This window comes from Paroedura picta, chromosome 4 (genome assembly GCF_049243985.1).
Source record: "Paroedura picta isolate Pp20150507F chromosome 4, Ppicta_v3.0, whole genome shotgun sequence".
In the NCBI taxonomy this organism is placed as follows: Eukaryota; Metazoa; Chordata; class Lepidosauria; order Squamata; family Gekkonidae; genus Paroedura; species Paroedura picta.
In genome coordinates this window covers 116,897,869-116,913,483 of record NC_135372.1, presented here as the reverse complement: position 1 = coordinate 116,913,483, position 15,615 = coordinate 116,897,869, and the positions used below count along the sequence as shown (strand labels likewise).

Genomic DNA, 15,615 nt, shown 5'->3' with positions numbered 1-15,615 from the left:
AGCTTCTCTTCCCTCCCCCGCCCGAAACAAGAAGCTTGCCGGGCCGCGAGCTAATCGGCCGCTTCGACGGCCGATTTGCTCGCAGCCTGGCAAACTTCTCGCTTCGGGCGGGGGAGGGAAGAAGCAGCTGCCCGGCGCCATGGCCTTTGCGGCACGGCACTGGGCTGCGGACCGCAGGTTGGGGACCACTGATCTAGTCCAATCCCCTGCACTATGCATGATAGATAGATAGATGATGGATGGATGGATGGATGGATGGATGGATGGATGGATGGATGGATGGATGGATGGATAGATAGATCTGTAAAGGTTAGCTTGATCATGTCCCTAACCCTTAAACCTGTCTTTTGATCCTTTACACAAAGATCTCAATACTCAGTAGATATTTCTAATCTGTATTCACCTACAACACTGCATGACAGTTCAAATGAGTACATTGCACTTGATCACATGTTTCCCCCCCTTGCCTGGCACGTGCTACAAGCAGTAAATATCTGCAAATTGATTTTGCATCACAAAGCTTCCTAATGCGGATTGAGCTAGGGCAGCCCCATGCTGCAGTTTATGCTCATGGCCCATTTATTCTGACTCAAGTCACCAGGAGCAAAGTACAGCCGGAACAGAACAAAAGGAGCTGGCTACAGCGGCCACGTGAATTGCATCTAACAGCTGTTAAAAAACCCCAGCGTGACAGTTGACAGTTTGGCAATGGATTAATAGAGGAGCTGTTTTCGCATTCTAGCCCTGCAGGTGTCCAGTTTCTGTAAACTCTGTTTGTGTCAAATGCAAGGGAACGATCCCGACCATTTGTGAAGTAGTATTTGGAACGCTGATGCACAACTACTTGCACACCATATCTCAGAGTCTTTTTGTCCCCAAGTTCCAAACTAGAGGATACGTTTTGCCACAAGTCAGGTCAGGCCAACCCAACTCTGCTCCTTCCATAGACAGATGGCAGCTGCTGAGAATGAAGCTCCCAAGGGTGCTTGCCAAGGCCCACTTGGCAGCTCAGCAGGAGGCGGGGCTTTGGGACTGCAGCTCAGGAAGAGGGGCTTTGGCTACCCAAAACAGCCCAGGGTGCGTAATCTGCTGGGGACTGCATGGGAACGGATGGGCTGCCCTGCCTTGTCTAAACTCACGGCCTTGTGAGTTTACAGATACACTCAGAGCTCAAGGAGTGAAGTGTATTCCATAGCCCCTGGGGACCAAGCACCAGACGGAAAAAGTTGATGTCGCCTCAAACATTTTTCAGTGGAGGCATTTCAGACATTTTTGGGGTTACCAACTCTGGGTTGGAAAATACCTGGAGGTTTTGGATGTGGCACCCAGCGATGGAGGGGCTTGGATAGGGGTAGTCTACCCTCTAAAGCGGCCGTTTTCTCCAGGGGAGTTTCTCTAGTGTGACAATTCTGGGAGGCCCCCAGGCTACCCAATCACTGGAATAGGACACCAGGACCAGCGCTAGGCACTGGCATAGTTGAGCACCTGCCAAAGCCCTCAGTCTAGCAAAGCAAATGACCCACAGGTCCTACCACCGTGCAGCAATTGTTTCTTGCTTCTTTTAGACATGCTGACGTGGATAGCACTAAGAGGTATGTGAGAAAGTCTTGCTGCACTCAGTGGTAGTCAAACTGCGGCCCTCCAGATGTCCATGGACTACAATTCCCATGAGCCCCTGCCACCTGGCAGGGGCTCATGGGAATTGTAGTCCATTGACATCTGGAGGGCCGCAGTTTGACTACCCCTGCAGCACATATCCAAAGGGGAAGCAGAAGAACGAAGCTGAAATTGGGAAGAGAGTTGCAATGAGTTAGGAGAAGCTGTGCACAGGTTCAGAAGTCATAATGTTCTGAGCCATCTGTGCTAGACTGGCTTTTTATTTACCCAATTACTATTCATATTACTATTAATATTTTCATGCCCCTCCCTATGTCCCCCAAAGAACTTCAAGATATGGAGACCAAAATTGACTCAGGATCCCCGGTCCCAGGGAGATTAAAATGGCTTCAACCAGGGCCACAGCTTTTTTTGGTCCTGGTCCGGACCTGGTGAGATGCTCTGCCAAAAGAGATCAGAGCTCTGCAGGACCTTAATCAGTTCCACAGGACTTGTAAGAGGGGGGCTATTCTGCCAGGCCCACGGTTGGGGCTGAGACAACATCTGGAACTGATGGTCTTCCTGCCAGAAACCCACCAAATTAGACTCCATTGCCTTCTCCCATAGGAGAGACAGAATCTGGCAAATCAGTGCTTAATTTCTGGGTTTAATGTTTTTTTTTAAATCTATTAATTTAATTTATATTCCTAGATCTGTGTTTTATTCTATTTATGTGATTTATTCTGTTGTGAGCCACCCTGAGTCCCTGGAGAGAGGCAGCAAATAAATGTAACTACAAACAAATGAATGTATTATAAACTATCTGCTAGGATTTGGTATACAATTTTAGAACTGTTGATTTAACAGCGTACTAAAAAATACAATGTGCGTTCCATTTGTGGCCCAGTGTGTTTATCGCAAAATTAGTAATCTGCCTAATGTCATGAAAACCAATTTTCTAACCTAATTGTCAGGTCAAATCACCAAACTGAATGAGGTTGATTTCCAGCTTACTGGAGCAAAACCAGTTCCCTATTCCCAGCAGCACAAGACTCTGCCCTATTTCCCCTCTAGAGTCAAGCACAGATCACCTGTTAGGTTATGTGAGGTAACATGAAAGAAGGCATTGCAGTATGTTGCTTTGTGAAGGATTCTGTGCCTTTCTCTGTCAATGTCAACTTAAGCTGTCAAATGTGCTCTGCTGGCTCTAAATCATCTTATAACATCTCTACCCCCCCCCCCAGCTGAGTGCATTTATCTTCCTTTTATCATGTTGTTCTATCTTGTTTTAAACCTGCCATCAACTATGTTTAAAGTTCTGGTTGCTAAAGATCTCTGTGGTTGCCTAACAAATGGAACATGTAAGGCTGTCAGACAGTCTGCTGCCTGCAGATTATTTGGTAAATGGGTTCTACAAGGTCTCAGAGAAAAATGATTTGTATCTCCCTGAAGCTTCAGAAAATACTCCTGTGCTTTTTTATTTTATTTTGTTCTTCCAGAGACTGAGATTCCAAAGTTCTTTCTGAAGTCTATATACTGACTTGCAAACTTTGACAAAACTTCATTTTTAATAGACTGATGTTCATTTTAAGTTTTGCCATTGAAGTTTTATGTCCTATACTGAGCTAGCTTATAATGAGCCAGTGTACTGTAATGGCTAAGAGCAGCAGACTCCAGTCTGGAGATCTGGTTTGATTCCCCACTTCTCCACATGCAGCTAGCTGGGTGATCTTAGCTAGTCACAGTTCTCTTGGAGCTGTTGTCGCAGAGCCATTTGGTTAGAGCTCTCTCAGCCCCACCTACCTCGCAGGATGTCTGTTCTAGGGAGAGGAAGGGAAAGGTGTTTTAAGCCACTTTGGGACTCCTTCAGGTAGTGAAAAGCAGGGTATAAAAAACCAGCTCTCCTCTTCTCTCTCATTTTGAGAATTATTTGAAACAGGGCCGTTTCTATGGTAGCACTTTGACTGTGGAACTCCCTCCACAGCAGCTCTGCTAAGGTCTGATCTTGCCAGCTTTTTGGTGCCAAAGATTTTTTTCTTTAGTTGCCCAGACATTTGGTTAAATTAAGAGGATTTTGCCCCTCTTTACCTGATGTTTTCAGTGCAGCATGCCATTTATTGGCTGCGGTTGTTTATGAGTTCCTATTCTTTTGCCATTTTAATGTGAGCTGTAAGGTTTTAACTAGATGCTGTCTGGAAACTATCCCAGGAGTCTTTGGCAGAGAGGTAGGTTAGACATTTTAAAAAAATATTTCCATTTCAATGCAGGAGAAATCTAGTCCCTGCTGACTTGCCAGCGTTCCAGTGAGTTGGTCACATGGAAGTGTCTCACACCTTGATTTTACCTGATGTCCTCGCTAAATCTGGGGAAATGGCGGTAGGTGCCAAGATCTGAATTCAGGACTTGATGGCATATCCACATGACCTGCCCAGCATGGTCTGGAACGCCTGCCAGTCAGCACAGAAAGTCAAAAGCCCCTGGAAGCTTTACTTAGTGCTGGCATGCTTCAATGGGACAGCCCATCCTTGATTATCCCTAGGCCGGAGTTTGCAAGGAACACTGTTGATAGCAAGGATATTCTCGAGTCACCCAGGTGCTACTCTCTTCAAAGCAAAAATTCTGAATTTTGGTATTAATTTCCATTCAAGACTTGTCAAACACAAAGCACCCCCTCATTCATCCAAACTGCCTTTCAGGGTGTCAAATATACAGTAGGCTGCCAATAGCAGAAGTTTGCAGGATGTCACCATGTAATGCCAAGCAACACTGCTCTGAAATTTCACCACATCTCTTTTCACAACATCCTCCAGAACGACTGAGCCCTGTCAACAAGCTTGAACGTGTACAAACGGATTGGTGGTCTCAGTACTATGAATGAGAGATTGGATGATATTTAATTAAGAAAACAAGAGCCATCTTGGTGTAGTAGCTAATTGTCCGTTAATCTGGACAACCGGGTTTGATTCCTCCTCCACATGCAGCCAGCTGGATGAACTTGGGCCACTCCCAGTTCTCCCAGAGCTCTCTCAGCACAACGTACCTCGCAGGGTGTCTGTTGTAGGGAGAGGAAGGGAAGCAGATTGCAAGCCACTCTGAAACTCCTTCCGGTAGTAAAAAGCGGGGTACAAATCAACAGTTCTTTACCTCTAAATTTCTGCACAGAGTGCATTGATCTTTAAAGCTGAAGCAGTTTTGCTCCTGGTTGACAAAAGGAGAATTATTTTAAGGCACTAATGTCTTCCCCGTTTGCTTCAAAATCTTGGGTCACTCAGACCTCAGATGATGTGTATGAAGTGAGCAGCTAACAGGTTGGGCCCAAGCTGTGACAATCTCACTAAAAATGACTTGCACATGAGCACGGAAGTACACTTGTGTAACTTCCATTCCTTTCAGTCAAAACTGTGCAAGGGAAATTCCCGGCAGGTTATGTCCATAGCCCAGGATGGGGGTAATATCCTTTGAGTTTTGTTTTTTATCAGCTCACGATGTGTGGCAATCCTTAAGTAATGCCACACAAGGCCTGAATTTAGAATTGCTTAACAGGCGGTGTCTCTGTATTGATTTCTGAGCATGGAAGTTGGTACCCAAGCATGTATCCACAAGCCCGATAAGGACGAATGAGGGAGGGCTGTGACTCAGTGGCAGAGCATCTGCTTTGTGTGCTGAACATCCCATGTTCAATCCCTGGCAACTCCTGTTAAAAAGATCAGGTAGCAAGTTGTGTGAAAGATAGACCCTTAAACCAGGGGTAGTCAAACTGTGGCCCTCCAGATGTCCACGGACTACAATGCCCATGAGCTCCTGCCAGTATTCGCAGTTTGACTACCCCTGCCTTAGACCCTGGAGTCCCAGTGCCAGTCAGAGTTGCTTATACTGATCTTGATAGACTCATGATCTGATTAGGACCAGCTGTGGATTAAAGTTATAAAGGATTTACAAAGAGGGTTGTCAGTCCCCTGTTGAGGCCTGGGGACTCCCCTGCTGGAGCCTAGAGACCCTCCATTTTCTCCAAGGAAGCCATCTTGATTATCTGGAGTCCAGTTCTGATAATGGGAGATTTCCAGGCCCCACCCGGAGGCAGGCAACCCTCGCTCTAACCCTACAACAGTCCTCTATTTTCCCCACTGGAGAGCATGGAGCTGTGAGAGAGTCATCCATGAGACCATAGCTAAGCCAGGAAACAAGGAGTTCCATTCTGTAGCTCAGACTCAGGGCTGCTTCTGTGGTCAGCCCTCCCTTGTAAATGCTTAGGGACAGCTCAACAAGGGGAGGGAATGCTGGATGACACATAGGAGATGTCAGGTGCTGCTGCAGATGCTTGCCTTGGACGGGGCTGGTGGTAACCCAGAGACCATCTCCCTGAGCATCCTTTCTTTGGGGTGGCAAAACACTTTGTGCCAGCCTTGCTCAGTTGGCAATCATTATTTGCGACAATATACAAATGCCTTGGGAACCATTTTCAAAGGGTACAAACTGAGAATCTGGCTAAAGCACATAGTCCTGCCCATTAGGATTAGGGAGGGAGGTATTGACAGCGGAAGAGGAACTGGGACCTGCCAATATAGCCTTCATGTAGCCTTTCAGAATCTTTTGAATCAATCTGTCCCAGCATGCTGGAAAATGGGAGGCAACTGGTATGCACTCCCTCCCTCCCCCCTTTCTGCTCATATGGGAAAGTGGACTCAGCTCAGACTGTATGTTGATAGCCTAGCAGGAACCATCTGCTCACAGCAAGAGGGGATTACGTAGCAGAGAGACAAAGCCTCCCCCCTCCATTTTTGCTTTCCCTCCCCCACAGAGGTTGCTGGGGCTACCAAGCTCTGCTGTTCCAGTGGGTAAAATCTCCTACAGGGGTAATCTGAAATTCAATGAATTAGTGAAGGGTTTCTACAAGCCCCAAGTACTGACCTATCTGTTACATCTCTGTGTGATTCATCTTTCCTCCTCCTTCCAGAAAGCCTCTGCTGGAAGCAGGTAATTCTGCTGTGTCCCTTCATCGGATAAGACTGGATCAGTCAGCCATGGCTGATATAGAGACTCGGAAAATTACCTGCCTATGCTCCTTTCTCTGAAAGAAAAGAGACTGAGATGTCATTGGAAGGATGACACCACAAGTGCCACCAAGGTTAAACCTGTGCAAACAACAGACTTTCTGTGCTCATATATGACATGTAGAGATAGAGATGGCACACATTGACAGTCCCAGCTGGTGATTCAATGTGTTTTCTTTAGGGGCTGTAAGAACAGTTAATGTCTTTTTAATTGTAAGGGCTCAGCGTACTCCTAAATTTAAAACAACAACAACAACATTTTGTACCCAGACCATTGAAATCTTGTCCCAAAAAGGAACCCCAATGTGTATTAATCATGCAAATCTTGCATGATTTGTTCTGATTCGTTTTGTAGTTTATTCTGGTTCTGTGACTCATTGGTTAGGGAAAACTGATGCAGCATTAAAACTGTTCTCAGCCCCTGGAAAATGTTTTTAGCTAATGTCAAAATCCTTCCACTTGACTCTATGGGGTAATAAACATACCAAGGCTTCAAAGCTGGCATCAAAATCTCATGAAAGCTTCCTGTTTTGTGGGTGAGGGTCAAGGTGTTGGGAGACAATGAATGTATTGATGCTACCAAAGCACTGGAAGGGAAGGGTACAAATAAAATTATTTATTACTGTTATTATTTCCCATGCAGCTTTTTTTTTTTTTGCAACAGCAAATGCAAACACATTTCAGAGAGTGGATCAGCTGAGTCGTAAAATTCCCACCTGCTTCTTGTTGCTTCTCTCTTCCCAATTCATATTCAGGAGAGGTGGACAAAAGCTACCTGCACCTTTTCCCTTATACTTCCCCTACAGAAAGAGATAGCGACTGACATTTAAAAATGAATTGAAGTGGGTAGCCTTGTGGTCTGAAGTAGCAGAATAAAACCTGAGTCCAAACAGGGATCATGAGGGTACAGATATAAGGAGAAAGTAAATTAGTAAGTAAATTAGTAAACAGAGTCACAGCCAATATACAGCATGATAATGAAGACTGGATAATTAAGGAACTCAAGCAACTATCCAATTTCATTATCAGGGTGTATATTTGTTGTGATGCTGTTTACTAATTCACTACTAATTTATTCTCTCTTTTTGTCTGTTCTGATTCGTGTTCCATTGTCTGAGGAAGAATGCACGCGAAAGCTCACACCTTGAATAAAACATAATTGGTCTTAAAGGTGCTACTGGACTCACATTTTGTTCATTGACAAATGAAAGCAGGGAGTTAAAAAGAACTAGGAGATTCTGGCAATATATTACTGCCCTACAGTGCGATAGCAATTCCTGAAGACCTCCAAAAGTTTTTCCAGTGGAAAGGAAAATGGCAGCTGAAGGAAAATTGTGTTGATGTGGGCAAGACCATTGAAAAATGAACCCTTCCTGTTCAGATAATGTGCAAATGTGCTTGGCCTGAGATTTTCTTTCCAAAATTATTATAGCAAAGAACACTGGAGCAAAGCAGTGAAAACTTTGTAAAGTGGATGATTAGAGAACAACATTGTGTAGATGTTTTTTTTTTAAGTGAGAATTTTCAGCTGCAAAGGGCCTTTGGTCACAGCAAGATCCACCTTAGAAACTATACATTTGTCTTCTGCATTGAGAGAATGCAGTATAGGTAGCGATACATTATTTTTAAGTAAATTCTTGACAGAGTTTTTTTTGTTAAGGGGAAAACTAAACTGAAAATAAATCAAACAACTCCTTATTCTCCCAGAGGAACAAATGTTACTATTGTTGATTTCTGAGAATTATCCTGCTCTGTTAAATAATCCTATTAAGTAAAGCCAGGAGGGGGGGAAAAAAGATGGCAAGAAGTTATACATAACAACCCTACGTGTTAGGCTTGGAGGAATAAGTAGCTCCTATTTTGGTAATCAACAAGGGCAGTGCCTCTACCAAAATAACTTTTTTGACAGTGCTCTTCCAGCGTTCAAATGCCACATACCTCAGAACAGGATGGGCACAGAAGACAAGTGAAGGAAAAACTTCCAGAATAGATCTAAGAACACCACCTACTCACCACAATATCATCACATACAAATCTGATGTAGACTTGTGACGCATACATGTGATTTCTTTTCCAAACATCCTCCATCAAAGGACGCAAGGTGGCTTATGAAAACAATGTTAACCATTTAAAAATATCAGTCTAAACCAATCCTGCATCTAAAAGAAATATAATAAACAGAAACCCTATACAAAGTAATGTGTTGTTAGCTGGAAATGGAATCTGTGGGGAGGATCTTCATCACTTTCTACTGAACGAGGATTCCTAGTGCAAAACAAAATCTTGTTACCTAGCCTATATTCTGAAGATCTAATAATTAGTGAGAGATTCTAGAGTCTTCATCCAAAATTTCACTTAGCTGGAAGTTCTAGCTCACCACCACTTGTAATACATCTCTGGCCACTGGCAAGGGATGGAGAGGTAGGGTTACCATATCCAGTTTAGGAAATTTCTGGGGATTTAAGGATGGAGCCTGGGAAGAGGCAGGGGTCTCAGTGGAGTACATAGAGTCTACCCTCCAAAGCAGGGGTAGTCAACCTGTGGTCCTCCAGATGTCCATGGACTACAATTCCCATGAGCCCCTGCCAGCAAATGCTGGCAGGGGCTCATGGGAATTGTAGTCCATGGACATCTGGAGGACCACAGGTTGACTACCCCTGCTCCAAAGCATCCATTTTCTCCAGGAGAACGGATCTCTGTAGTCTGGAGATGACCTGTAATTCTGTGGAATCCCCAGGCCCAACCTGGAGGCTGGCATCCCTAGGGCCCATGGATGGCAGTGGGATCCTGCATCCAGCTGAAAAGATCAAAAACTTTCCTCCTTACTAAAGATACCAGTCTTCCCTCCTTACTAAAGATACCAGTCTTCTTTAGGTAGTCCTGCCTTTGGACTGTAGGTCATTTTCACCTTTGCGGTCTGATTCCCTTATCTACTACTGAGAAGGGAGGGACCTTTCAGAATATTTGTCTTCACCTTTGCAGCTCCCCTATATCATTTATCTGAGTTGCTCCTGAATCTCTTTGAACCTCTGCCCATGCAGAAGAACCCATCGGAGTCTCTTCCCAGCACTCACAGCTGCAGGGGCAGGCTTGAAATGAGCAATACACGCAATAATAAATGCCAGGCAATTCAGCTTTCACACAGATGACTCTGCCATTTTTGTCACCTCCATGAATCACATTCAGTTATGATTGTTACAAATGGATGAATAAGAGGTCAGCTGAACATCTGCGGCCAACAAGATAAAAAATAAAATGCATGTTATAGCCTAAACTGCTTTTCAGCCGACCTAGTTAAAATCTGGAATATAGTCTATGGCCAAAAAAGGAGTCGCATCTGTAAAGTGACCGAATGGATACCTGAGAATGATCTCATAATTTTGATTTATGAATTTTGATACATGATGCTGTTGCTTTTGTGGGAGGCCCTAACAGGTTTTCACTGCTGTCCTCATTGAGACACACACCATGGAGAGATGTTTCAGGCGTGACATTGGTCTGTGGTAGAAGAGCAAGATTTGAATCCAGCAGCATCTGAAAGACCAGCAAGATTTCCAGCGTGCCGGCTCCCGACAGTCCAAACTCCCTTCCTGGCCCCCCTATTATCTAAGGAAGGAAGCCTTGACTTTCCAAAGCTTATAGCAGTGTTGGCCTTTAAGGGGCTTCTGGATTTGAACCTCGGAGAGCAGATTTTTTAATGTGCTAATCAACGGTCATTGTATGAAGAAGAAGAAGAGTTGGTTCTTATATGCCACTTTTCCCTACCCGAAGGAGGCTCAAAGCGCCTTACAGTCGCCTTCCCATTCCTCTCCCCACAACAGACACCCTGTGGGGTGGGTGAGGCTGAGAGAGCGCTGATATCACTGCCCGGTCAGGACAGTTTTATCAGTGCCATGGCGAGCCCAAGGTCACCCAGCTGGTTGCATGTGGGGCAGCGCAGTATCGAACCCAGCATGCCAGATTAGAAGTCCACACTCCTAACCACTACACCAAACTGGCTCTCAGCCTCACCCACCCCACAGGGTATGATCACCTCAGTGCAGAAAAGACACCTTTGGAGGGACTTGACAATGCAGTCCAACTAGAACTGGGAAATGTGTGTGTGTGTACACTTCTGGGCAAGAAGGAAATGTTTTTGGTAGCTTGCCCAGAAGTGTGTACACACACCTTTAGATTGTTCAAAACATTCTCTGGATTCTCTTCTTTTAAAACCCCAATTATTGAAAACTGCCCCTTTGCCTTTCACAGCACATTCTTCTGCTGTGCCCACCATGAAATTATACATTAACATGGTCTGAGATGTTTTATCACCTCCTGCTGTTTGAACAGAAATTGATGCTGTCTGATGTTGTTAGAGGGATTTTTAGCACTTAAAAAAACTACTCGTGGTTAGTGTGTCTTTGTGTGTTTTAAGATTGCTGTGAGCGACCACGGGCAATTTTTTAAAGGTAGAGGGCGCAGACTACAAACGTTTTAAGCAAGTATAAGGAAGTAAAATGCAAGGCACGGAATGAGCCTGAAACCCGAACTGTTTGCCCCCATCCTTCGCAGGGGCCTTCATTGCTGAGCCGGCCCGACCTCCCGCTTGCTTTTATGCTCAGCGGAACGCAGAGGTCCAGATTCCCGGCCCGTCGAAATCGCCCGAGGAATGCGTCGAGCTTCGGCGCTCCAATCCGCGACCGCTTTCCGCCCAGCAGGTCAACGGAGGACAACTTCAATCTGCGCGGGCGAGGGGGGGGGGGAGAAAGAGAGCTTGGAAAGGGCGGCCCTTGGTGACGCCTCAATGTCATATGCAAATCCAGGCAACACGTCACTACAGGCTTCCAAGCCCGGGCAGCCAATGGGGAGAGAGATCAACCTGAAACTCTTATGCCGTTGGCCAAGAAACAAACAACAAAGAGGCAAAAAAAAAAAGAGAGAAGGGAAGGGATGAGGAGAGAAAGCAGCGGCGGATCCCTGAAACCCACTAAGCGGGGTCGGCCGCTTCCCTCCGGCTCCACGAACCCGCTTGCCCAAGCCCGCTCTTTGCCCCCCGTCCGTCCCCGGAGTAGTGAAGACCCTTTTCGTCTCTCAGACGGCTAGACCCGTGCATGCTCGCTTAGGCGGTTCTGACGGAGCCTGTTCGGCCCGCATGGCCTCCAGCCCAAAGGCAGGACTGCCTAAAGAAGGCGGGTATCTCGGCACGCAACTCCGTGTCCGCGGAAGGCCCGCTGCTGCAGGGAGAAGACCTTTGTTCGGCGGCGCACATTTCTCCCCGCGGTCCCTGCCTTTCCGACTCCTCCCCCAGTATCCCGTCTGTTCCCATCGATCTCTTTCCTACGCGTCCCCTCGGAAATAGGCACGGGAGTGACCGGGCGGGCGGGCGGGGGGGGGGGGGTTGCCCAAGAAAACCAACCCGGCCTGCCTTTCCACCGCCGAGGCCGCGCACATAGCGGTCGCTGGGAGGACTGCAGCGGCTCTTGCACAGAGCTCCGGCCTCGGCAAGAGCTCCGCTGAGCCGCCAGCAGCAGCCGCCCTGCCGCGCCGATCTGCACTTAATTATGAGGAACATTTTCCATTCGCCTGTTATGACCTCAGGGAGCCAGGCTCCGTGCAAACAAGGGAACGGCTGGCCCGCGCGCCCCGGCCCTTCCCTCGCGGCCCTCCTTCCCGCCCCCTCTCCCCGCCCGCGATTCTTGTTATTCTTAGGAAGATCTGCCCTTTTGAGGTCGCAGAAGCGAGCCGGGACAAAAAGCTCTTTCTGCACTCCGGAGAGTCGGGGACAACAAGCCAGACCGCCTTGCCCTCGGCTCTGGCAAGCTCCCGCCGTCTTTGTTGAATACCGAGAGCCTCTCCTTGGAACCCGCGAGCGTCAATAAGAAGGCTCAGCCCGGGGAGCGGGAGGGGGGGGGGGTCTTATAAATCCACACCCGTTTTACGCACCTGCATTCATTCACAAGTCAAAGCTGAGGGCGGCGGTGGAGGGGGTTGAAGTAAACACCAGATCCCCCCCCCCCTCTGCTTGGTGCCCCTGGACTGTCTGTTTCGGAAGTCACAACAAAGCAAAACGACCCTCCCCCGCACCGTTTCGCGTTCTCCTCGCCCAAGGTAATGTATTCGCCATTTGCCTGCCAACCAGAGAAGGAAATCATAAGGCGTCTATAACAACATCTTCAGAAGCATAAAAGCGAGGCTCCCGGCCGCATCCCAGCGGCGAAACACAAAGGGAATTTAAATAGCCCACCAGCAGGGAAGCTGCCATCAAAGCCGAGGGACACAAGCCATTAAGATGCCGGACGTGCAAAAGAACAGCTCTCAGCGACAGAAAAGGCAACATAATCATATTTAAAAAACGTACAAGGAGTGCTCAGTTCCACTCAAGTTTGCAAAGACATCGGCCGCACAGAAATAGGGAAGAAAAGGGCGCTTACCTTGCCTTTAATGTCATCAAATGTTTTGTAAACAACGTCACAAAGAAAACCGACAAGATTTTTTTTTAAGCACCAGCTTTAGGCAGAGTCTGTGAGGTAGTTTTAATTGAAATCAACCAAGGTCGATAATAGAAATGATTTTTGTTCTTTAAAAGAAAAAAAAGACCCCCCACACACAAACACACACACACAAATAGGATGCAGCAGAAGAGAAGGTAGGCGGTGGCGGTGATGATTTGAACGGCGTTTCCGATCTTCTCAGAAGATATACAACATTGCGAGCGGCATGCGGCTGCTCTTGCGCCCGGACACCCTCCCTCCCCTGGCTGCGGTCTTGGTATTATTATTTTGCTGTTATTGCTGAATCCCCAGTTGATCTCGGCTCAGAAATTAGAACGTTCAAACAGCTGATTGTGACGTCACAAAGGGGCCCGCCTGCTGCCGGCGTTGCGGCCGTCCGCAGCAGCCAATAGGAAACGGACAACGGCGGGAAGGCGGGGCTTTTGGAGAAGCCGTGGGTGGAGCTTCTGCTGCTCCACGTGAACTCCGGGACCCGTGGAAGGGAGATGTATTGGGTGGCGGCAGTAGGAATAGGTCTTGGGAAGGACACGATCTGGGCATTGGACCTCCGGGTGGACGACTTAAAACAAGGGACACCACCTTTCTGCGCCTCCCCCACCCACTTCCGTTTTGTAAGCCGACTGGAAAAGGACAAGCCCTTCCTATAGATGAGATTTCTTTTAAAGAGTGATTTGAATATAGAATTGTATATATCCTGGAAAGCTTAACGATTTGGTCAGACTGCACCTGGAGTACTGTGGAAGCCTCACTTAAAAAAATGATGTGGCCAAAATGGTGAGAGTTCAGAGGAGAGCAGTGAGGATGATCCAGGACCTGGGGACCAAGCCCTGTGAGGAAAGACTGGGGGATTTGGGAATGTTCAGCCTGGAGAAGAGGCGGTTGAGAGGGGACATGACTGCTCCCTTTAAGTACTTGAAAGTTTGTCACTTGGAGGAGGGCAGGGAGCGGTTCCTGTTGACAGCAGAGTACAGAAGTTGCAGGAATGAGTTTAAACTACATGTTTAAAAACTACACGATATCGGTTAGATATCAGGGAGGGAAATCAGAGTAGTTCAGAATGCCTAAAGAGGTGGTGAGCTCCCCTTCATTGACAGATCCTGATCTTGCATTGAACAGGGGGTTGGACTAGATGGCCTGACTGGCCCCTTCTATAAAACGAAGGAAGCAAAACCTTACCGCTCCATTGTTAGAATTCCTCTTTAAATGAGACTAAATACAAGAGTCAAAGCATCAGGAATAATACCTTTACCATTCAGAAATGGCTGTCAAGACCCACATACACCCATAGTTTCACCTTTATACAAGTGAGGGAGGTGAATTCGCCATATACGAAGGTCCATGGTATCACAAGGCCTTGCCCCTTATAGAAGCAAAAGCCAGCAACAAGCCAGGCACAGATCTTGCTGGTTCTTTTCAAGACCGAGAGCTGAAGGAACAATGAAAAACTGAAGGTGAATTACAGTGCAGTCCTAGTTAGACCCTCCTAAATCCCTGGAATTAGAAGGAAGTAACTCTGTTTAGGATTTTTTGCTGGATGGTTTTGATGGTATTTTTGTCTGTTAAAAGGAAGGAGGTGGTTGTTGCCTGAGCTGCTACATGTTGGGGCTAGTATAGGAGAGGAGTTTAAACTATGAACAGGGAAGTCCAAGGTTCAAATCTTGTCCCATCATGAATTAACTATGGGTTATTATGCAACAGTTTCAGCCTCCCAACCTGCAAAGTGGATATAAGAACTCTAACCTACCTCATAGGACCATTGTAAGGATTACTGAGGGCGTGTGTAGATGTACACAATCTGAGCAATGAGCCAACTGTAAAAGAACACTTACCATGTTTGTTCAGATATAAATGTTCTCTCCCATGGAAACCAGTTCTTCCTGTTTGCTTCTGAAGCTGAATGTGCACTTGGCTGATTGGCTGGCTCCCTGTGATGTCATAAGACAACTCCCACATGCTCTAGAACAGTTTTTCAACATTTAAAAAAAGATCTGATTTGTGGTGTTAAATAAGGCGAGGGACAGATATTCAAGTGAACATACGTCATGGACTTGAGAATGTTTCTTTTGGAGGTGGGCAGCCCATCTGATGAATGAGGGAGGGGGAAGGACAGTCAACTGAGTCAGCTTTCAATACATCTGACACTTTAACTGTGAACAATTAGAGGAAGCAGGGCTCGCTCTTTTTCAAGATGCACTCAAATGTACAAAAATGCAAGGAGTGATCTATGTGTGTGAAGTACCATAAATAGCACTCCCATTTCCTCCTAACCTACCATGACCACCTTTGTTCTCTGGATCCCAAGAAGTAGGTGTGTAGTTAGCTTCCTTGAGTGATACATGCTAGACATAGAAGGCAAATACTTGTTTTGAGCCACGATTCGTTTTGCCTTGATCTGTTTTCAAAGAAGAGGGGAATGAAATTAGATAAGCAGCAAGAGATTCTACATAAATATCTACACATACTAGAGATGTAACAGA

The 15,615-nt window shown here is 46.5% G+C and overlaps 1 protein-coding gene across 10 annotated transcripts in view; it reads right to left on the bottom strand.

The window, feature by feature from the left end:
• TP53INP2 (tumor protein p53 inducible nuclear protein 2) overlaps nt 1–15,074 on the bottom strand; it is a 51,675-nt gene extending 36,601 nt beyond the window's left edge. The window contains exons 1-3 of one of the 10 annotated variants that reach the window (XM_077335322.1): nt 14,968–15,014; nt 7,133–7,234; nt 6,505–6,664 (exon numbers count right to left, since the gene is read on the bottom strand). The gene's annotated coding sequence lies outside the window, so the exon portion shown is untranslated. Of the gene's footprint in view, nt 1–6,504; nt 6,665–7,132; nt 7,235–12,569; nt 12,719–13,057; nt 13,479–14,882 lie in introns of those variants that run through there. The other 9 variants (XM_077335320.1, XM_077335323.1, XM_077335325.1 and 6 more) reach the window with 9 other exon arrangements.
• Between the last annotated feature and the right edge of the window lie 541 nt (nt 15,075–15,615).